This window comes from Bacillus rossius, chromosome 10 (assembly GCF_032445375.1).
Source record: "Bacillus rossius redtenbacheri isolate Brsri chromosome 10, Brsri_v3, whole genome shotgun sequence".
Classification (NCBI taxonomy): domain Eukaryota; kingdom Metazoa; phylum Arthropoda; class Insecta; order Phasmatodea; family Bacillidae; genus Bacillus; species Bacillus rossius.
The window spans coordinates 50,871,893-50,895,633 of record NC_086337.1 but is presented as its reverse complement, the minus strand read 5'-3'; the positions used below and the strand labels follow the sequence as shown (position 1 = coordinate 50,895,633).

General features: G+C 39.5%; 1 long non-coding RNA gene across 1 annotated transcript; it reads right to left on the bottom strand.

Annotated features, from left to right (window-relative positions):
- Positions 1 to 2,983: 2,983 nt before the first annotated feature.
- Positions 2,984 to 9,119, bottom strand: LOC134536126 (uncharacterized). Its single transcript, XR_010075762.1, has 2 exons — positions 6,994 to 9,119; positions 2,984 to 4,750 (listed from the first exon to the last, which is right to left on the bottom strand). It is a non-coding gene; the product is annotated as an uncharacterized LOC134536126 (long non-coding RNA).
- Positions 9,120 to 23,741: the final 14,622 nt, after the last annotated feature.

Below are 23,741 nucleotides of genomic sequence, written 5' to 3'. Positions count from 1 at the left end.
ACGATTTACGATTCAGACAGCGAATTCTAGTGGCGGGCGCAAACAGTAAGGGTGTGATTTGCGTCTATAGAATTTGGAATGTACTTGAAAAGCGAATATTAAATACAAATATTTCGAAAACCTCCTTTATTAATAATAACATATGGTCTATTTCCATCTATTGAGGAATGTACAATTCACAAAAAAAATTAAAGAAAGAAATAAATCTTTTCAGTAGTATTCAAGTTACTTTCAAACAAACAAACCCATACTCGATCTTCATAATACTTCGCGAGAATAGATAAAATTAGTCAGGAATGTCTAACGTGGATTTGACTCATTTTATGTACCCACTCAACCTGATGCTTTAAGTCGAAGGGAAAAAAAATTGGTGTCAGTCTTTTACTACTCGCCAGAGATATGTAATATATATCCATGGTAACGAGAAAATTCATGTGTCCTCATGTTGCAAACACACTTATGATACGAAACTCGGACACAGAATGAAACGTAGAAATATTTAAAATAATGCCGAGCGTGATAATCACACATATAGTACGCAAATTGTTTTTCAACTACAATTATGGACGCGAATCACAATAGTTTCCACATCCGCCGCTAGAATTCGCTGCAAGAATCAGCTAAGTCGACTACTGAATCATTTGATTAGCAGAACGAAATTTTAAACTATATATTGAAACGTCTCCGATAAAATCGAAAAAAGACATGAAATTTGGCTCTGGACCTTATTTTCGACAAGGATTTTTTTTTTTTAATTATTTAACAGTTGATATTTAAAATTTTCCCTTTGACTTTGTGAACTTTGGTTCGCGCCACCCGCCACAGATGGCAGCACCGTGGTTACACATTTCCGTTCCACGAGACTTCCGTCACATTCACGAAGTCACTCATGCCGAGAGCTGAGACGTCGCACATTCAAAAAGAGGAACGAAGATGACGTCGAGGCAAGAAAGTCTTACGGGCGGAACTCTTCGACGCGCGCCGTTCCTTCCGGAAGTGAAACGTCTTGCGACCGCGGCCGGAAGCTGCCCGCGTGGAGTTCCCGTGTCGGGTTGACACCTTTCCCCTTCCACATCGTCGCGTCGGCCGCGGAACGAGTTCGGAACCTTCCGCCCCTTCACCCCCTTCCTCCATCAGCCAGCCCCTGAAGGGGCGATAGGCACACTCCAGCGATCGCGCGCGGCATTTCGCAGTCACGGGTGAAGCTCTTTCCCTCCCCCTTCTTCACAACTCTCACCTTCTTTCGCCACAACCGACCCGACGTCTTTACCATTCCGCCCCTTTTCTCAGCGGGTCGCGCCAATACCACTCCCTTCCTTCCCCCCTCCAACAATCCTCTACCGGCGAAGACGAGCAAACACGGCAAAACCGAGTTTTCCATATTGTCACGATCCACCTTCAGAGGGGGGGGCGAGAATCGTAGCTCTTTACATAGAAACAACTCGCTTGGCATCAACTAGTCTTAACTTCATAAAATACTTTACTGTACCTAGGATCATAGGTTCGTCATCCCGTACAGGATGTCTGGTGAGAGCTGAACTAAGGAGATTTTGCAAAATAACATAATACTTAATTAAAATTATTTTATTCTTAAAGTCAAATACTCAACATCATTTTAAAGAACATTTAAATAGCGGGATTACAATTTAAAACAATAATCTCTTTACTTCCTTAACGATTGAACGACCTTACAAGAGAGAGAATGAGAGAACTTCACTAAACACTTCCCTAGTCCTTCCGAATACCTCAAATCATAATTAATACTTAAAATTAAAACAAAGATAAGTCCATACTCACATTTTCCGAAAAGCCTTTCTTGATCGATTACTTTAAAAAAATAACGTAGGGGCCTCTCCTGCCCTTGAAATCCCGAACGAACATTACATTTTAAAAACTATGACGCGTGACCCCTGACGAGGGCCATAGCCTCCGCCCGAAAGCTTGACGACTACATTATGACCTAACTTAAATTAAACGACTCGTGGCCTCTGGCGTCGACCATAGCTTCCGCCCGAAAGCTTGAATTCCTACATCACGAACGAACTAACAACTCGTGACCACAGGTGAGACGCATAGCCTCCGCCTGAGTGAGCCTGAATTCCTACATCACGAACGAACTAACAACTCGTGACCACAGGTGAGACGCATAGCCTCCGCCTGAGTGAGCCTGAATTCCTACATCACGAACGAACTAACAACTCGTGACCACAGGTGAGACGCATAGCCTCCGCCTGAGTGAGCCCCGAGTCACCAATCACTTGCGCTTAAATTCGCGCGCCCTGCCGCGCCTACCATAACAAAAGCTCGTTATTGAAGTCAAATTTACTAAACAACTAACTAGAACATCTGGGAAGACTACCCCCCCTCTACCCCAATGTGCAGGCCACACCGCGCGGCTTGTTACGACAGCGCGCCCCAGTAACTGCGGCCCGTGGCTGCGCCAGCGTGCGGCCAAACAAACAAACAAAATTCTGCAAGCCCGCAGCGCGCCGCGCCGGCCCCGTGCCCCAATTACTTGGTCACGCCACTTGCGCTGACGAGTGAACAGAGCAGCCAGCCCAGAGTCCCGTCAGTAAAGTCCCTAAATTTGATTTCAACAACCCTGCAAAATTTCAACCCGCGACATAACCCTCCCCTCACAGAGCTCGAGCCCCATCGAGCTACCTCAAAATTACAAATTGTCTTTTTCCATTAAACCATAACTATAAATTCCTCATTTCACAAAAATAATAATTTTCTTAGTTCCTTGCTGTCTGAACATACATCTAGATTCTGCATAAGATTTATTTTAAAACAACAAGTATTCATAAAATTAAATGTAAAACTTTTATCTGGTTTGTTCTCACAGGAACCTTCAGAGGCTCGAGTTCTCAATTCTAAAAAAAATTGTTCTGTTAGTGAAGCTCTCTTTACAAATTAAATTACTGTTCTTAGTTTCTCAGTATTCGTTAAACAATGTGCAAATTCTTGATAATTATTATTATTTTTTTTTTTTCGGTTTCCGTTTATTACCATACTTCTTTCGTTCTTCAAAAAAAATTAAGTGTCCTTACAGTGTTTCAATTAATTAAACTCTTATCTCGTGAAGGTTGGTGCAACTCCTCGAAGTCAGTGTTGTCGAGAAGAGTAGCTCCCTGGGCTGGCCATCAGCAAACACCACTCAACTCCAACAGCTACTGGACTGGCTTCCAGGGCAGCTCACAACTTCTCCCCACATCTGCTTCGGAGTTGTGCCATCCTCATCACGAACAGATTACAATTCTGAAACATCATCAACAGGCATTACCATCACGCCTGACAAATACAAAACTAACTACTAAACTGCAATCGATGGGCAAGGATGCAAACACACAAAAAAATAAAATTAATTAATTCAACTGCTAACATAAAGTATCCCACCCTTAGCATAATCTAATCAGGCAAATAATTTGATAGGAAAAACTTAAGGAAGGGAAACATGACCTCCAATGATTTTCCCTAACTCTTGAGTCTTGATCTTCTCTATACAGCAAATAGTCCCCACGAAGTAACTGGGTTGAAGGTCAGTTCACATGACCCACCCATAACCTCTTCTACTCTTCTTTTCTTCTGGGGGCAACCACAATGCCCACCAATCTCTCTCCATGGTGCCGAACCAGCTATCCCATGAGAGTAAACAACGTAGTCAATAGAAGCGCAGAGGGGAAACACCAATCTCTGGCTTGTCGAGTCATAAAACTGCTTTATCTTCTTCTTCTTCTGAGTAAAAATATCTGACTAACCTTGCTTCTATTCTTCCAAACAGTAAAAGTTCATCAGGTATCTTCATGAAAGAAACATTCTAACTAATAATTCTTCATTTTTCTTCTTCTTTATTTCTGTTAGTTGTAATAGAAGGCCATGTTAGGGAGGTTATAGGGAAAAAGAGTGGCCAATTCCCACCCCATCACCCACCTAGATCATGACTAATTAACTTTTAAACTTTCTATTTCAAACAAATAAAAAAAAACATTTTTTTATTCAAACTTTTAAATTATAATTACTTTTACTTCATAACCTCAAAAGCTAATCAATAATTCTAAATGAAATTGTGATTTACTGCATCCTTGTTCCATCCGATCTGTTTGTTTATAACCTTTCTTGTAAAGTATAAAATTTTCAAACATTACTAATTCAAAAAAAAATTAAATTCTGGTGTCCTTTGAGTTACAATTAACTTTACTATTTCTTAGCTTGAAATAATTTAAGTTTTCAGAACTATTTCATTGTCTAATTCACAACACTTAAAAATCAACTCAAAACAACAAATCATCAAAATCAATAAGATCATCTGACCTACCTATCAGTACTGTGAACTTGAACTGTTCGTACACATTTATAATAAGCTATTGTATTTAAATTCCAACCTAAATAAGGTTTAAAAAAAACTACTAATCCCTCTGTAAATTAAGAAAATTAACTTTAAAAATTAAACTTAAGGTATTAGTTCTTTTTGACAGCTACCACAACTCACTAGTTCCATTACATTACTATAACCTAAAAAGTTCTGTAAATAATGTTTATAACAAAAAAAAACTCCAGTTACTGTCTTCCATAAAAAAAAATAAAACTTTACATGACCTTATTAATCTCCACTTGTAAGTCCATGGCTGCCAGCTTTCTCTTCTCTTGAATCTTCAGTCTTGGCTCTTGTTTCAGTGATCTTGTATCTTGTCTCTCGAACTCTTGTCATCTTGTAAACTGGACTGCTGCTCAGCTCATCTTAAGGAATCTGTAACAGTTTCAAAAATACATGTTAATTTAAATTACATAATTCCTGTTCTTTGGTCCTAAAAAAAAATTGTATTATTAGTACACATTACCCTGAAACAACATTATTATTCATTGTTTATTACTTAAAAAAAATGCTTTACCATAAAATCCTTTTTTGTTCTTTTCATTAGGCCTATTTATTTTCCTTCTTCTTAATTAAATTCTGCTTCAAATGTTAATCCTAACTTAAGACCTACCATCTATTTATTATTCATTACCTACATTATTTATGTTACCCTAAAATTCCCATAAGTTTCTAATACTTCCTATCAAAGACATTCTCTCTAAAAAAAAATTTACTTGTGACTCTTAACTTAACAAACTTAAAAAAAACTTTTACACTAGACTTAACTTATTATTCATTCTTAGTTACTAAATTTCTATATGTAAACTTTAGTACTTACAAACAAAAACTGCCTATTTCTCTCTACCTCTTAATCTCTTTCAATTATTACAATAATAATGTTACCTTGCATCTTTAAACTTTCTTCTTTTCAATTAAATTAGACATCTCATAACAATAAAAATTCTGCCTATACTCTTCTTATGGGTGTACAAACCAACAACAAAATTTCAAATTCTCAAGTTTCCTTATATTTAAATTATGCAATGCACATAACCTCTGTGGTGCCTGTACCCTTTTAGGCCTACCACCTTCTCCTCTCACAGCATGACAACTCTTATTCCTCGGGGTCTGTATTCACTGTTACAAATCAAATATCTCAAAAAAATTAAAAACAAATTTATTATTTTAAGAAAACAAAAATTTACATTGAATTTACTATGGAGCCTGGAAATCTTAATGTCTCACAGCAGCTAACATGACTAAATCCCATGGAACCCCAGGTTTACCTAACCTGTGCCCAAAAATTTAAGCATACCAGGCTTTCCCTGCACTGGTTTTACAGCATCACACACTATTTAGGGCCCCTGATCTGCCATCAGTCCCAAGGAGTTTTCCCACAACCCCTCTCTACACAAGCGCCTACCGCATTCCTCTCAATTGGCTATCGGTTTTACGGCATTCTTTTGGGATCCGACCATCAAGTTAGGGCTAATCGAACACTAAACCTCCATACTTCCAAACTAATGTAAATCAATTAAATTTTCTCTGTAATTTCTTAAAATCCAAATAAAAATTATTCAAACATGCCCAAGAAACTTTCAAAAAAAAAAAATTCATAATCTTATCTTCAAACCCTTAAAATAAAAATAAATAGATTACTCTGTTTTCTCCTTAATAACTGTAAACTGTCAACAAATATTATGTCGTAAATTTAACTATGCTTACTGACTCTTAATCAAAAAATCTCATTTGTCCTAATTAATAAACAACCGATTTCCTTAAAATCTCACTGTATCTCTCACACTCAAACTCCACTGGCTGAATATCTCAATAAATTCAAAAACAATTATCTAAACTCTTAAAGAAATTCCTCCCCAATTATTCAAATTACTTCACATTATTTTATTTCATTACTTAAAACACCTTACTCAAAAAAATTAATTAATTATCTAGCTATCTTCCATTATTATTTATTTACCGAACAAAACTTTCTCCTAAATTAATTTAGTAAAATTCAATTTCACATTAGGCAAGTACACTAACTCTCTACAGCAATGTTTCTCATTTCCCTCCTTCCTAACTGAATCCAATCTTACTTAACCTCCAGGGAATTTACCTCACAAAATAACCAAAAATTTCACTGTAGTGCCTATCTGCTATAGGCCCACTACACAGGGGGCTCTAACCCCACCAACAAACTTCATTGAAATGGTACCCTATCCCATACAGGATAGCCACTTCGGTACTACCATGGGGAACTCCTGCCCCAAACTACTCACAACTCTCAGGATTCTCCTGACCCTTAATTCCGTAGTCAGCCCATCTCCTATGGTCTGCGCTACAATTCCCTTTCTTCCCAGGGACACAACGCCTCACCTTAGGGTCCCTCGCCCTAATGAAAACATTAATTTTGTCTCTCTGTTCTTTTGGAGTAAATTCCCTCTACACACAAAATCTAGCCTTCCCAGTTTTCTCAATGCTTATCGATTTTATAGTGTACCTCCTTAATAATGTTTACAAATCCCAAAAAAATATTTTTAAAACCGAGGTAGAATTTAACTAACAAAAACATAAACAACTTACAACGAAACACTTCTAGCCTATACATCATACACTTCTTAAATTAAATTACTTACATACTGAAAGTTCCTCTTCTCCTAAAACACACTTAAATTTAAATTTATTTAACCAATAGTCTATTTTCTTATCGCTAAGTTACCGTACAGCTGATCAAAACAAGGTCACGGCCTGTCCACGTCTCCGTATGAGCCCGTGACGTCACCGAATTCCATCAGGTGCGCCAACCCTCGCTTGCGGTTCCTCCGTTCTCCGCTAGGTCTCAGCACCTCCCAGTCACGTGTTCACTCTGCCACGTCCACTGACGTGTCGTTCTGAAACAACTCTCAACATTTTTCTAATTAAAACAAAACATCACTATAAATTCTATAACTCTCTTTTACATAAACTCTCGTTTTCTCTTTAATTCCTTTCTAACGTTTATCCTTCCCTCGACTGATTTAATTCGTACGTCTCGTCTCCTACGCGCACGAAAACAAAACAAACTTCTCTTGAAAATAATTCCTATTTACGACAAAAAACTTTATTTTAAATTATAATTCTCTTAACCTACAATCTTAAAATGAACTTCAATTAAATTAAACCACTTGCATTATCTCTAATAAGCATTTAACTTATAACGTATTCTCCTCACGTAATAATCCCCGATATAAATCTACAATAAATTCAACGACTTAAAACAACTTATCACTATAAACTTTATCCTTACAAGTATCCTCAAATAAACATCTGTTACGTCAAAAAAAAAATCTCAAAGACTTCCTCCACTATAGACTAAAATTCCGTAATCCTCTCCTCAAGTAAACTCTTAATAACCTGCTATCAGAAGCTGAAACTAACTTAATAATAAACATAAAAATCTACCTCTCTCTCTCTCTCCAGAAATAGAACCTATCCGGCGAACTCTACCCTTTCTATCACGTGCACCTAGCCGGTGCCACCGCCATTTCTGTCACGATCCACCTTCAGAGGGGGGGGCGAGAATCGTAGCTCTTTACATAGAAACAACTCGCTTGGCATCAACTAGTCTTAACTTCATAAAATACTTTACTGTACCTAGGATCATAGGTTCGTCATCCCGTACAGGATGTCTGGTGAGAGCTGAACTAAGGAGATTTTGCAAAATAACATAATACTTAATTAAAATTATTTTATTCTTAAAGTCAAATACTCAACATCATTTTAAAGAACATTTAAATAGCGGGATTACAATTTAAAACAATAATCTCTTTACTTCCTTAACGATTGAACGACCTTACAAGAGAGAGAATGAGAGAACTTCACTAAACACTTCCCTAGTCCTTCCGAATACCTCAAATCATAATTAATACTTAAAATTAAAACAAAGATAAGTCCATACTCACATTTTCCGAAAAGCCTTTCTTGATCGATTACTTTAAAAAAATAACGTAGGGGCCTCTCCTGCCCTTGAAATCCCGAACGAACATTACATTTTAAAAACTATGACGCGTGACCCCTGACGAGGGCCATAGCCTCCGCCCGAAAGCTTGACGACTACATTATGACCTAACTTAAATTAAACGACTCGTGGCCTCTGGCGTCGACCATAGCTTCCGCCCGAAAGCTTGAATTCCTACATCACGAACGAACTAACAACTCGTGACCACAGGTGAGACGCATAGCCTCCGCCTGAGTGAGCCTGAATTCCTACATCACGAACGAACTAACAACTCGTGACCACAGGTGAGACGCATAGCCTCCGCCTGAGTGAGCCTGAATTCCTACATCACGAACGAACTAACAACTCGTGACCACAGGTGAGACGCATAGCCTCCGCCTGAGTGAGCCCCGAGTCACCAATCACTTGCGCTTAAATTCGCGCGCCCTGCCGCGCCTACCATAACAAAAGCTCGTTATTGAAGTCAAATTTACTAAACAACTAACTAGAACATCTGGGAAGACTACCCCCCCTCTACCCCAATGTGCAGGCCACACCGCGCGGCTTGTTACGACAGCGCGCCCCAGTAACTGCGGCCCGTGGCTGCGCCAGCGTGCGGCCAAACAAACAAACAAAATTCTGCAAGCCCGCAGCGCGCCGCGCCGGCCCCGTGCCCCAATTACTTGGTCACGCCACTTGCGCTGACGAGTGAACAGAGCAGCCAGCCCAGAGTCCCGTCAGTAAAGTCCCTAAATTTGATTTCAACAACCCTGCAAAATTTCAACCCGCGACAATATCCCCGAGCGCCAGGACGTAGAAGGAGCAGGCATCCTCCACAATTCGTTCATCCCATACGACCATAGAAAACTCCCACCGAGACGTCAATACCTTGCATCGTTATTGTAACTTTGTACAGCATTGGTTATGGTTTTTTTTTTTTCGTGTCTATGAAATACATTTTTTTTAAAGATAATACAGAGTATTTCCTACAAAAATAGTCGCAACATTTTTATATTTTAGTTGATGTGTCATTCAATCTTTTTTTTTTTTTTAACCATGGATAAGATAAAATAATATTCTCTATTTTGACTATATTTTGTTTTATTTTGCTTACTAATGTGCGCAGTTGATACTGGAAAGCTATTCAGGAAAAGGTTTACAAATAATTTTAACTATTGGAGGTACTTGGACAACAAATTTTTTTTATACAGTTGCTTTCATGTGAATGCAATAAATTTACAAATGTAATTTTTTCATGAATATTTTTGTCACATTTACTAAAAACAAACACCTTGTACCTACGCGGGGACGTGGTTGTTTCAGTTAGGTAATGTACAGCTTTATTGTAGTCCTAAGTTGCCACAAGCCATTTTTACTTTCCCCCCAATATTTTATATAAGAGCTCATTCTAAAATATTAAATCGATATCTCTCTTGCATTTGTTGTTCTGTCGTAAATATTGTCAAAATTTCGTTGCTTAGGGTGATAAAGTGTTTGTAAAAATGTCGCGTAAGTCTTGGTAAAAATTATTACTTGCGCACAATTTTATACCCGTTATATTATACTGAGTGAATCTCTGTTGGAAATGTTTGTGAGAGAAATACAAATGGAAGGGAGGCATCGTGTTAAAACTTAAGATATATCCCTTAAATAAATGAAATTACGTTAAAATAAATGGGTACCTGTCCTTATGTACGCGCTTTAGAAGTTAAAAGTACTTGGCTTAGTAAAAAAAAACTAACTTTAATTTTTCATGCAAATAATTAATAGAAATAAAATATCTGGAGTGATATTGTAAATAAGACAATTAAAGAATAAAATCAATTAAATAAAATATTAAATAAACACTCATTGTTTAATATTAATAGAAACATTTGTACAAATGAAGTATTAATTTTTGTAAAATAATCAAGTTAATTTTAATTAATAAAGAAAATCAATACATATGATAAATTTTAGTCTAATTTAGTAATTTTAATTATAAAATAATAATAGGCCTATAATCATTTATATATACAAATCAATTATATATACGGGAACATATATATAAAAAAATAACCACACCCATATGTTGAACAAAATTAAAATATCTTTCGTGTATGTTTTCTGTGAAAGCCCCCATGTGCCATTGCGTTAGTGTTAATATTAATGTAAATTTTATATCAAATATAAGTGTTAAAATTTTTTTTAATTTGATGTGTGTGTGTGTGTATTTTTAAGTCCTAACCCCTTCCCGAAAAAAAAAAAATTCCCGATTCCGTCAACGACTACAAGCCTGCGAGACAGTCAGTGGAGAAGCGCTTCTCTTCCGCCGCTTGAAGACACTCCCAGGGAGCATGGCGGACAGGGCCTTATTGAAAGGCGAAGTTTCGCAGCAGTCGAGATCAAATATCGAGAGGGGTCTCCTTTTATTTCCCCTCCTCCCGCTCAACCCCCTCCCCTCCCTTCAAAGCACCACTTCCCCCTCCCCCCCCCTCCCCAAACTCCTACAATGTTTCAGAAGTACCCGACACTTTGTCCCCGGCGAACCTCAAGTATTCGAGGGGGAGGTTTGTCGGGGGTTGAGGCACGCGGCGGAACAACCCCGTCGGGTTCAAACCCCCCCACCCCCTTTATTCCTCTTCGTCACCGACGTACCCGGACTTCCCCTTCACCCCCTACCCCCACTCAACCCGTACCCACACGCGGTATTTGCGCGAGTTTCATAAAACCGCGAAGACTTACCCCCCTCAGGCCCGCAGTCGGTCGATGGATTCAAAAGAGAAGGGGGTTTTTGGGGAAGGGGGGGGGGGGTGGACGAGTTCGAAAACTTGCAGCGGGTCGAGGGTTCGATCTCGAAAGGAGGCCACGTGACCACGCGTGCGCAAGAGTTGAGTTCCAAGATACAGGGTGTCCATGAAAGTACGTATGTATGTCCCAGATATAAAATTTTTCAATAGCATCAACTGTGAGCGTTGTGGAGTTTTTTGGTTGAAGGTCACAATTATAAAAGAGTGACTTAAAAAATGTTTTTAGACAGGCGCATGCGTGAGTGCTGCTTTTGTTATTTTTCCCGCTTGCAGCGCCACCTACGCGAAAATGGCGACTCCCTTGACAGTAAAACGTTTTTGTGTTCTGTAATTTGCTAAGAGTGAATCTGTAATTTCAGCCCTCCCCATTTTAAAATATCTTTGTACGAGAGTGGTTTAACGTTGAAACCCCTGACCGTTGGGTTGGTCGTAATGGTCGAGAAGATTGGGCCATTTTTTCGCTGGCCTCCACGTTCACCTGTCATAAAGTCATTGGATTTTATTTTATTATAATTTGCGGCTTTTTAAAATATCGAGTGTAGGTACGTTCCGCATCTTCCTAATGATTTGCCAGAGTTAAAACACATAATTGAAGAGGCTATCACGTCCATTTTTTTGTAGATTTCTAAGAAATACTACCTAATGTAGCCATTACGCGACTTTCGGAAAATTTTTATATGGTTTTTTTGTTTCATGGTCCATAGACCCCAAAACCATTGTCTAAACAATAAATAAATAAATAAATAAATATATATATATATATATATATATAGGTAATACAATATTTTGGAAATGATAACTGTCACAATTTTTCACAAATCAATTACAAACTGATACATAAAATCTAGTAGTGGAAAATCTCGGTCGAGTTCGTTAATGGACAAAATTCTACCCAAGGGGTAGAAATAAAGAATGTTTTTTGAAAAACAGAAAAATCGATGTAACTCTCATAATATGGAAAATAACGCATCCGTTTTAACGTATGTATTCGATATCAAATCCACTCTAGTTGTTTGAAGATGTAATTATTATCTAAAACGTTTTTTTCGTAAACAATGTTTGACAAGACGAAACATTGTTGCAGAGGATGGAAAAGTAAAAGGGTAGAATAATAATAAAAAACTATAATTTCCGTATCATGCACAATATTAAATCCTGGGTTGAAATAAGAAAATAAATAAAACTTCCATAACGTATCTTATGCATAATATGAAATTCGATGCATTAAATTAAAAACATTCAAAATATTTTCGCTGCATGGAATATAAAAAAAATCTATATTTTTTTTAATATTAGCGAAAATATATAATGTCATGTAAAATGTTCCAAAATATTTGCATAAGAAATATGTAGGCCTACTTCGAAATCTACCTACGCCTGTAGGCTGTGCCGAAATTGATTGTTTTATGTGTAGCCATAATAGGATTTTTTTTAAAATTACTCTTGTGATGTTGCCAACTTAAACTTCAGTCACGAACACGCAGGTTAGAATTTTGCTCTGCTCAATGGCGATTGCCCCGAAGGAAACTAAGAAATGCGTTTGCTCACGTCCGAAATTGTACGACTGCAAGGCGGAGGTGTTTCGGCTTTACGAACCGAAAATGGAAATTTTTTTCCATTGTATTCAAACCTTTCCCCCCCAGTCGCTGGAAGTTTTCTCGCCGATACAGTCTCCACCCCCCCCCCCCCCCCACCACCAAGCCGCCGCTTTTTCCTTCCGCGAATTCTTCTATTCTCGCCCCTCCTCTCTCCGCCCACCGACCGGAAATCAAAAGACACGGAATCTCTCTTCTTTTTCTCCGTCTGTCGAAGACTTCGTTTCTCCAAGTCAATCTATCGGAACAGCGCAGAGCTTTGAACTCATGCCCCCGGCAATCTGCAAGGGGGTAACAAAAAAAAAAAGTCCATCGGTTGATATGTTTTCGTCTTTTCCGTCAACGTGACACCAAATCACAAGTGCAATTTTTTTTTGGGTTGAGGAGGAGGGAAGGAAGGGTGGGGGGGGGGGGGGGGTTCGACACGAGGCGGAAGACAGGAGAATGCAGAAAAATAAAGGAAGCCGTAAAAGGAGATTATTTGATTTAAGAATTGATGTCCCTCCGTTTCAGGTCATTATTTTACTTTCACATTAAACACGGTTAAACTTGTAGTCTTTTTTTTTCAGTGGCCGAATTTAAAAAAAATTCAAAATATATATATAAAGTGCGTAATTTTGTATAGTTAGCAGGCAAAGTTTAATTTCTAATACTTTCGTGCAGGGTGGATAAGGAGAAAACAAATGGAATAATACCAGAAAATATTTGGGTTTAAAGGTAATGAAAACTATTTGCTGCTGCGTGATTTAGTTTATAATTATTTCAGAAATAAATATTTTATTTAGCATTTAAAAACCATAAAAAATTGTAATGATTTTAATAGGCCAAGCAAAATTAAATATAATTTTTTTTCTGAAAGAAATAAAAACATAACACAATACAACCAGTAAAATTGACATTATACCTAAAAGGTTCCATTCCATTCTCCTTATCCATACTACACAAAAACGTTACACATCTCTGGTGGGTATTGAAAGACTCGCTTACATGTTACTTTCATAGAAATATACAAATTTACTTCAATATATCAAATTTTACATGAATAATCAGTAGAGACCTGTAAAATTCGTGATTTCAAATCCCTAAAGGATCGACTCCATGATCCTCTATGCACTCGTGCAAATTACATCTGCTGATTGGTTACCGACTCGTAACACATGTTGACTGGAATGATCGTGATTCGCTAACTCTTCTGTTAAAGATTTTTTATTGGCCCAGAGGCCTTCAGATAAACTGTGGCCCTATCACTGGAGCGAAATAATGTCAAAAGTATTTGGACTCCATCCTATCGCGAAATAAATCCACGAATTTTACAGGTCTCTAAATTAATCAGGTCCATTTACAAATAAAAAAGGGGGGGGGGGGGGGTGTTTGTCTCTAAAGTCGGTTTACGGACGATAATTTTACGTGATAACGTCATAAGAAAACATTGATGAAAAATTGCATGTATTTTAATTTCAAATATTATTTACAGTTTTTGCCAATTTAATCTAAATAATTTGTATAAATATAATCACGAAAAATTAGTTAAAAAGCCCATCTTAAACTGTTTGATATTAAAGATGATTTACACGCATGGTGGTTGGCCGGTTCTTGCACGCTCGGCTCAGGCGGAACGTGACAATGAGTCATGCTTTTTTCGTGCGTGCAGCCGGCGTTGTTCGTCCATTTATAAGACGTCATCACGTCAAAAAAAAATTTTTTTTACTGTGTATTAAGGTCGTGGAATCATCGTGGCTCCGTTGAGCTTCTGGACTCGCGTCCCTTTGTACTCCACCCACCCTCTGCCCGCTGATCCACCGACATGAAACCCAGTTCTCTCCGTGAAGTTCCGTACCCGCCGCTGCGTCGGCCGCGCCTGTCTCGAGAAAGGGAAGCCTTCATTTCACAGACGAGAGAGCCACACCCGAAGTTCCCCGAAGTTCATGCTCGCTATTTTTTTTTTCGTTCTATCTCATTGTATAATCCGGTGTGGCATTAAATTTTGCGGTCGATTAGGATAGGTTAGCTACAATATAAATACTTTAAAACATTGTGGATGGTTGGTTATATTAGGTAAGTATAGTTACATTAAAAATGCTGTAAAATCATTTTAAGTTTGCTTAGCAAATAACTTTTTAATATGTAGCTATCCATGGTAGGAAACCGTTTTACTGATTTCACAGTATCTTTAATGTAGCTATCCTAACCAAATCAACCGTCCACAATGTTTTAAAGTATTTATAATGTAGCTAACCTAACCTAATTGACCATTAGTTATCATGAGTGGTCCAAAATAAACATTCACGGAATATGGGGCTTCCTGAGAATATTTGTGGTAAGACAAAGACTTCCTAGATTTTATACGGTATGAAAAATATACAAATCAATGAAGTACGTTTCTTCAATCATGTATTTTCCTCTAAAAACAATTACAAATAAATACCGTTGACTTGTTTATGGTCTTTCCTTTTATCAACACCACCATATTTATGTACAATAAACAAAAAAAAAACAAAAAAAAAACGAAGATGCACGATCGGGCGTTTGGCTCTCTCGTCTATGAAAGGAAGGCTTCCCCTCTAGAAACGACGGACATGTCTCTCGCTGCGCGCGCACCTCCGGGGCGAAGACCCGGCTCTGGAACGGCGATGGCGCGCGAGATTATACGGCCGAGTGTCAACAAACCCCCCCGCCGCGAGGATTTGGTTAATTGTGAGCTCCAACCAGCGGCCTTCCTCCCTTCAAACCCCCCCCCCCCCCTGCACATCGCCCAAACGTGCTGACTTGAGGCGAAACGCAAACAAGACCTCTCTGACAGAGCGCCTTCTCCTCTAGGGCCGTTGGATTTGGGGGGGGGGGGGGGGGGGGGGTTGGGAAGGGGGAACCCTGGCTGAGTAACCAACCTTGGGATATTTCGTTCGTTAGTTAGTTAGCGCGCTTGAGCGAGTGTGTGTGTGTGTTTCTGGTTGAGCGAGAATTTCGCCGCGCTCACGCGGAGTTTGAAAGAGAAAGGGATCTCAAAAGAAAAAAAAAAGAGCGAGTCATTCGGTACTCGCCAGTAGACGTGTAACATCTAACACCTCGGTAACGAGCTAATTCGCGTGTTATCGTGACGCAAACACACTTAAAGAGTAGATACGAAACTCGGACAAGGAATTAAATGTGGAAATTTCCTAAAAACTAATGCCGAGCGTGATAGACATAGTCAAACTGTGTTTTCGTGACCGAATAACACGTAGTTACCGCGACCGCATCTAGAAATTTGCCCCCGAAGCAGCTACGTCGACTATTGAATCATTTTATTAGCAGATCGATAAAAGTGAAAAACGACTAGAAAATATTATACTCAACCCCGGCTTTCGACCTGGTATTCTACTAGGTATTTTTATTAAAATACTGCCCATACTTTTAAAATTCATTAAACCTTTAGTACTATAAAGTTTCCCTTTGGTTTTGTGAGCAGATGGCAGCACCGTGGTTACACATTTCCGTTCGGTGCGACTACCGTTCCATCCACGAAATAACTCCTACCAAATACCGTATACCGAGAGCTAAGATGTTACACAAAAAAAAAAATCTCTGGGTGGATCGCCTCGGAGATCAAATGAAGTTTACCGTTGATAAAGTCAATGTTGTTTGTAGTCCCAAGTGGAATAACAGAAGCAAATATTCATTACCAAATTATATCATCCTTCGAGCACTACTGCTATACATGCCCGGAGATTCAGGCATAGTCGCGACGTCACGATTGTGACGTTGACAGGACTGACCAGCACACGGGCGTATGTACAAGCGCAGTGTGTGAAGGGGGGGGATAAACACCTCCCTTCCTCCAAAACTCTAACTCTATAAATTTGAACAAATCCTCCAAATAAATGTTTTTTCACACTAAACAGCAAAATAAGTTGCTTCTCCCATCGTCCTCGAAATGATAACCGCTCCAGCCGACCAGGTGAGGTGATTCTGCAGTGGTTCCACATTGTCTTTCGCGGTAAGGATTACAAGGGTCAATGCAGCCCGAGTATAAGATCCTCCATCTCGTTCTTAGAACACTCTTGCTCGCGGAGTGACTCAACCCACGACCCAGAGGTTGAGCTGGGACGGAGGATACAGTCGGTAATAAAACCAGTACCCTTGTCTCACCAGTAAAAAAAACTACTTTCGCTTATCCAACAGGCTGGAAATTGTTATAAATATTATTAAAATTCACAACAATATCTCTCAAAACTCCAAATTTAAATCATTTTGGGCATTATTATCCGTGTAAATGAAAACAAGCTTGAAAATACAACAATGAAAATTTAAACGATATATATAGGTGTGTGTGTGTGGGTGTGTGTAGGTGTGTGTGTAGGTTTGTGTATGTAGGTGTGTGTGTGTGTGTGTGTGTGTGTAGGTATAGTTAACTATTAACACTATTCTGAGTGTTAAAATTTCATAAAAATAATATGACGATTATTAAGGAGACTTAACAATTACGATTGGTTCCAAAGTAAGAAGTGTGCAATTTGAAATAGGCCAGTACCGTTTTAGATAATTATATTCTGCGTATTTAAAAGTATTAATGTTGACGTATAAATGCGGAAATTTTTTTTTTTTTTACCGGGGAGCAACACCCATCAAAGGCTGTCCGGATGTCCATTACGCAATCATGCAAATTCTCTTTAGAGGAAATTATATTCCGCTCGCCACCTCCCACCTCCTCTTCTAACCTCCCCTGCGGTCGCTCCCAAACACCTGAGCAAAATCCACACCGTCTCTGCCGGGTAAATCACCCGCTCCGAAACCAGAAGGTATCATCCTTCCTCTCCTCCTCGACTCTCCATCTCGTTTCTCACCCCGCCGAGACCCTTAACGGCCTCAAGAATTTCCGTTTTGGCGCTCTGCCGTTACCGTTGTTACCGTATCCCGCCCTTTCCCCCCCCCCCCCCCAAGCACCTCTCTCTCTCTCTCTCTCTCTCTCTCTCTCTCTCTCACAAACCCTCGTGGCTACTACCGGCGCTTTCCCCCACCCACTCACTCTTCACCCCTGAGCTCGCGATGCATCTTCTCCCGAGCCTCCCCTCCCCTCCATGCTCACTTGACCGGCCGATAAGGCTGCCGAATTAAGCCGCCGGAAGACGGCTAGGATGGGTTTGCCCGGGCAGGAAGGCTGGGAATTGGTGAAGGAGGGGGGTGAGAGACTTCGCCGATGATGCCCGGTGCGGTCGAGATTCATGCGCGCCGCGCATGCGAAAATTGATTCTGATTGCATCCACGTGTTGTGAAGTAGTGGAAGGGGGGGGGAGGTAGAAGAAAGAAGGAAGAAAGAAGTGGTTATTTGGCGGGGAAGGGGGAGACTCTGTGGAGAAGTTTGAGAAGTTGCGAAGGAGGAAGGAGTTTCCCCTGAAGTATTTCACGGGATGGAAAGAAAAAAAAATAGTTTTGTGGGGTGGGGGGAATACAAAAAAAAGGCTTTATGAGGGGGGGGGGATTTTGGTTTAATTCCTCGTAATTGCCGCACGAACACCGGCGGCGGCGACTTTTTAAACGCCGAGTTAACGTACTGTTGGCGGGCACGCGGAACGCCAAGCCGGACCCGGGGCGTTTTTTTTTTTATATTCTCTCCATATTCGTCTGTTCGTCTCTCTATCTCTCTCAATCCCTTTGTTTTCTTACCTCTCGCCTCGTCTCTTTAGGTGTGCCCGCCACTTCCTCGGCGCCCTCTCGACCCTTGCACTTAGCGTCCTCCGCGGCGCTTGTGTGTTACTCCGCGAAGAGAGACGCAGGCCTGACAAGTTGATGACGTGAAAACTGGACGCCGGTAGAAGTTATGCAATACGTCAGGTAAAAAAAAAAAAAAAAAAAAACGAAAACCAACAAATTTCATGGAAAATTTAATAAGGGTAACAGTATGTTCGGCAAATTGTCTTTTTTTTGTGTGTGTTTTAGAGAGTGATATTGCTTGAAAAATGAGTAAATTTTTTTTTTAAAAGGCTCGTGTACTGTATGTAAAAAAAAATAGGTGAATTGTACTTACGTACGCGCTTTGGAAGTTATGCCTACTTGGAGTAATAAAAAACTAACTTAAATTTTGAAAGCAAATAATAAAGTAATAAAAATAAAATAATAAAAGGCCTGGAGTGATGTAAATACGGTAGATTAAACATAATTTCAAAAAAATTTAAAAATAAACAAATACTTAGTATTCAATATTAATATAAACACCTCCAAAAAATAATTACTTCATTTAGTAAAGCAATCGTAATAAATTTTCATTAGTAATGACAATCATTAAAAATTTGCTTGATGTTTTATCTAATTTATAATTTTCAATTATTTATTACATAATGAAGTAATAATTTATTTTTTAAAATTTATAATGCAAATCATTTATACATATGGGAACATAACCCAAATTATGTAAATACGCTTAAAAATACACTTTAAAAATTTATAAACACAATTTTATAAACACAATTTTTAACACTAATATGTTTTTAACAATATGGACGAGAATTCAATATAAATTACTGAAGTATAAGATTTAAAAGCAAATATATATAATTTAAGCTTACTTGTATGTAGCCTTTTTTCAAACTGTGAAAATTTCGTTGCATGGTGCGCGCGCGCATCGTAAAAATTCATTCTCATCATTTTTTTATAACGTGCTTAAAGAAGTATAACTTCAAAAATTGAAATAAATAACGCGAATTAAAACATTCTTTAGCTCACCCAACATACTTATTCACTCTTAAAATATCTTAAATTTCCCTGAATGTTCTAAAAATGTTTTTCGTGATTCAAGCCAATTGGTTTTGTTTTACTTAACCACAGTCATTTAGTGGGGTGAACAACTTTACTGCCTTCGAGATGAAAATTTTCTGGCTACAGCTGTTTATCTCCTTCGTTCTCGAAGCTATAAGACTTTAAAGAAGGTTTTATGTGTGTTTTCGAAACAAGGTCTGTATATGCGATTTTTTTACAGCATTATATAATTAATGCTGTTCGGTAAATTAACAGTTGTAAATATCTACAAAAGAATCGTTTTTTCGGGTCGCCGTGGTTTCAGATCGAGCGAGGATTACGTGTGTGTGTGTGTGAGGGGTTGGGGGGGGGGGGGGTTCGTTGATACATTGAAACCTTACAAAATGTGGTAAAATATTTTAATAATTTATATTTTCATATATGTGCCAAACTAAGAAATATCATTAAAATGTGTTCGTCGATATTGTCGTGTTGTCAATTATATCCGTTTATCTTCATCGTTGTGTTCGTATTTTTGCTGCTTGTCCAGGTTTTGTTGACTTCCTGCATTTACTGTTATTTTTGAAACTGTCTCGTCGTTGTTAGCCCACTATGTTAGTGTGTGCTGTTATTATTTTTTTTTTTCATGGTTTAAACCGTTCCACGAAATTCTTGTGCTGGCTGATATTTAAGTTTCAATGTGTTCGTCTGTGCTATCGTCGTTGTGTCGTCTATAATACGGTTTATCCGTTGGGCATTATTTGTTTAGGCTTGTTTTCTGTGGGTTCATGTTTCAATTTTTTTTATTTCTTATTTTACATTTATGAATTTTTCCATCACAATCAGTGAAACACTGCTATGGAGTATGTCCAATTAATTGTATTAAATTTTCTCTTTCTTCCTTTTATAAATGAGCATAATTCATAATTCTTTATTTTCCTGCCAGTATTATTCTGGAGGATCTATTAAATTAGAATGCCCCTTTGGTACTGTCCTGGATAGAAGCAAATGAATTTATACCTGATGGTAGTTACGTTGGGAGTTTTCTTTCCTACTAACCATAGAAATATAACTTAGCACTATTGTGATCACATATCAGCATTCATGAGAGCTTGGAATTTTTCTACTTTCTTTGAAAATGTGTTTATCAGAGAGCGCGTGCGTTCAGGATCTGTAAATGTATTATTTCGAAATATACATGTACGCTATTTATAGAGTTTGCGGAATTCACATTTGAGGGGATTGCATAAATGTTTGAAATTTCATTACCTTATGGAAGATATTTTTTAGTTTTTTTTTTCCCGACGTGTTTATGTAAGACTTGGAAAGGAAGGGGAAAAAAAACACTCGAAAGAACAACGGAAAATGAAAAATTATAATATTTAAAGTGACGGCTGTCTCAAAGGTGGTGGGAGAAAACTGCAGACAACGCGCTCGCACTCAAATCATCGTATCACGCTCGGCGATCTCTGAAACAAAATGCGGTTTCTCATTTTCGTAAGAGTCGGCGGTTTATAAGACGGCATTCGGCGAGAAAGCAGGGGGTAATACAAGGAAAAAATAAATAAAGAAAAAAACCCACCGACGGGAAGTTTCTTCGAGGGAATTCCAAAAGAATCGGCAGCTGGAGGTTTTTTTTTTTGGGGGGGGGGGGGAGAATTGCAAATGCGCTTGCGAAAAACGGTCTTATGAGAATACCACACTCTCCGGAACACTCCGCTTCTATCGCTTCAAAGACTGCCCCCCCCCCCTCCCCACCCCTCCACTACCAAAAGGCGTTTCTCTCTTCCTCTCTCTCTCTCTATCTCTCTCTCACACACCAAAGGCCGCGAACCAATCCCTGCTTGCTCCCTTTTTTTTTTTAATCTCTCACCATGAATAATTAATGTGTTTACTTTCGCTCGCGGGAGATCTGGAATTAATGGCGTCACCAAAGGGGGAAATTTTAATAATGTTCCGCAGGCGGGCGAGAAACTTTAATTTCCGGGGACGGTAGACGCCTCGCCGATCACACCACGCGTCCTGCTCAGGGGCGTATCTGCCCCAGTCGTGCGCGACGCCCGCTGGTGTCGCAGTCTCCTCGTCGTGCATATGAGCGGCAACAGCGACGCTATGTGGCGAAGAAATTACGATAAAGGTATGATGCGAGGCCCTCAAAAGTGCTTTCGAGAATCTGTACCAGATGCCTCATGCCTAAAAACTATTTTTTAAACATTTCCGAAAATATATATTTTAACAATTAAATGCGAAAACAAAATTACTCGTCCATCCTTCAGCCTATTCTTGAAAGCTTTTTTTCGTGAACAATCCCACTTCGATATCTTAAACAGTTTTTAAATAACGTGTTTTTTTTAGGCTAGGGCCACACTGGCGACCTGGTCGCCGCGACCAGGACGCTGCGACCAGGTCGCTTTAATGCATTACATACTTTCTTATGAGGCTGGCCTCACATGGCGACAGGCGACAGCGACACGTCGGAAAACGCTCGAGTGAGCGTTTTCGGGTCGCGGCGACAAATACGCTCGCCTTTATTTCTTATGAAGGTGGCCACATTGGCGCTCAGGTCGCTGCCTGTCGCGCGGACAGTGGATTGTTTTCAATCAGTCTGAGCCGCGCCGCGCTACTGCTTGTAAAGCTCTGCATACCAAACGTGGGCCCAGGTGGGCAGAAGTATTGCAGCTGCCGCACGTCAGGCAGCGGGGTCGCGTGTCAACCAGTGCGACGGCGCACCCTTGTCCGCGACTGCCGGACGTGTCGCCGCGACTTGAAGGTGGTCGCAGCTGCCGCACGTTAGGACACAGGGTCGCGTGTCAACCAGTGCGACGGCGCACCCTTGTCCGCGACTGCCGGACGTGTCGCCGCGACTTGAAGGTGGTCGCAGCTGGCCACCGCGACCCGGGTAGTAGGCTGCAGGGGTGATCGTTGACGGGGTTTCCCCGCCTTGCGCGGGTCCGTGTCGTGGTATCATCCGATACCAACTATAAACCACGGGTGCTGTCTTACAACCAGAGATCCCCCAGTTGCGAGGCTATGGCCCCATTGATGACAGTGTCCGCGGGGTTTTTGACTAGTTCATTCGTGTGGCCAGTGGGCGTAGCCTCGCGCACAGGAGCTTGGTAATGTGATTGTCTGCGGTTGCACTCCCACCTGTGGCTTGTCGTTAGTATTTAAATACACCACAATGAGGCCCACAGGTGGGAGAACCCGTCATCGCTACAGCCCAACTGAAGTCATTAACATGGCGAACCTGCACGTCTTGTTAGCATAAACCTTTATATAAATATCCCACTTCGTAAACATTGGGGTTGGGGGGGGGGGGGGGGGGCACAAGTCGTATTGGTGCTCGAAATAAAAATTGTTAGTAGCAAAACTATCTTGAATATAAATTGCAAATTTAAGAAGTCACGGAAAGGAGTTACTTTGTACGGTTTTGTAACTATTCCTACTAAAAAAAAAATTACGGAAAAAAATTATCGTTATTTTTTTTTTCAACTTATCGAGCTAATGGTTGGTGTGATCAAAATTATCAAATTTTTATGGCACTACTCTCACAAGTTTTAACTTCGAACAATGGGAAGGCATAATGATTTTTTTTTCAGTGATTTTCAAAACACCATAATTTCTCCTCCCTGGTGCGATTTTTCCAATTAACGAATTTGAACGGTAATTTCTTTCTCTATATTTTAGGTATAAGTTAAAAATTTATTGTGGAAAATTTTAGGAAAATATCTTTGCCATAAAAAATAATATGAATATAACTTTTGATTTGACGATTATTTTGGCTTCTATGGACCATGAAACGAAATACTAGAAAAACATTTTTCGGAAGTAGCACCATGGCAACGAATGCAACACTGATATTCTTTCTTTGTAATCAAGACTAAAATATATCGGAATATTAACAATCAATAAAACCTTAGTCCCTTGACATAGAAAAAACACATTTCGTTCCATTAAGAAGATGACTTAGATGTTAAGGGCATTGACGAAAATATCTGGCTATGTTAAGTAGCTGAAAGTAAATCTCATAATTCAAAGCTCTTTTGCCCTCCCTCATACACACGTGCACAATGTTTTCCAGTTGGAACTGTATTTTATTTTTCCTTCAGTGGAAAAATAATACACACAAAGTGTTTGGAAACTGCTAGGCATAAATTTAATTGATGGCAGGTAATACCAACGCAAGCACTTTTGTTTGCGACCACATGCCCGGAAACACACAACCGTGCGGAGTTAAGAGGCGCGAAAAGTACCACGAAATTTTGATTTTCGCGCGCATCCAGACACTACTCCACTGGCCGAGAGGACGTGAGATC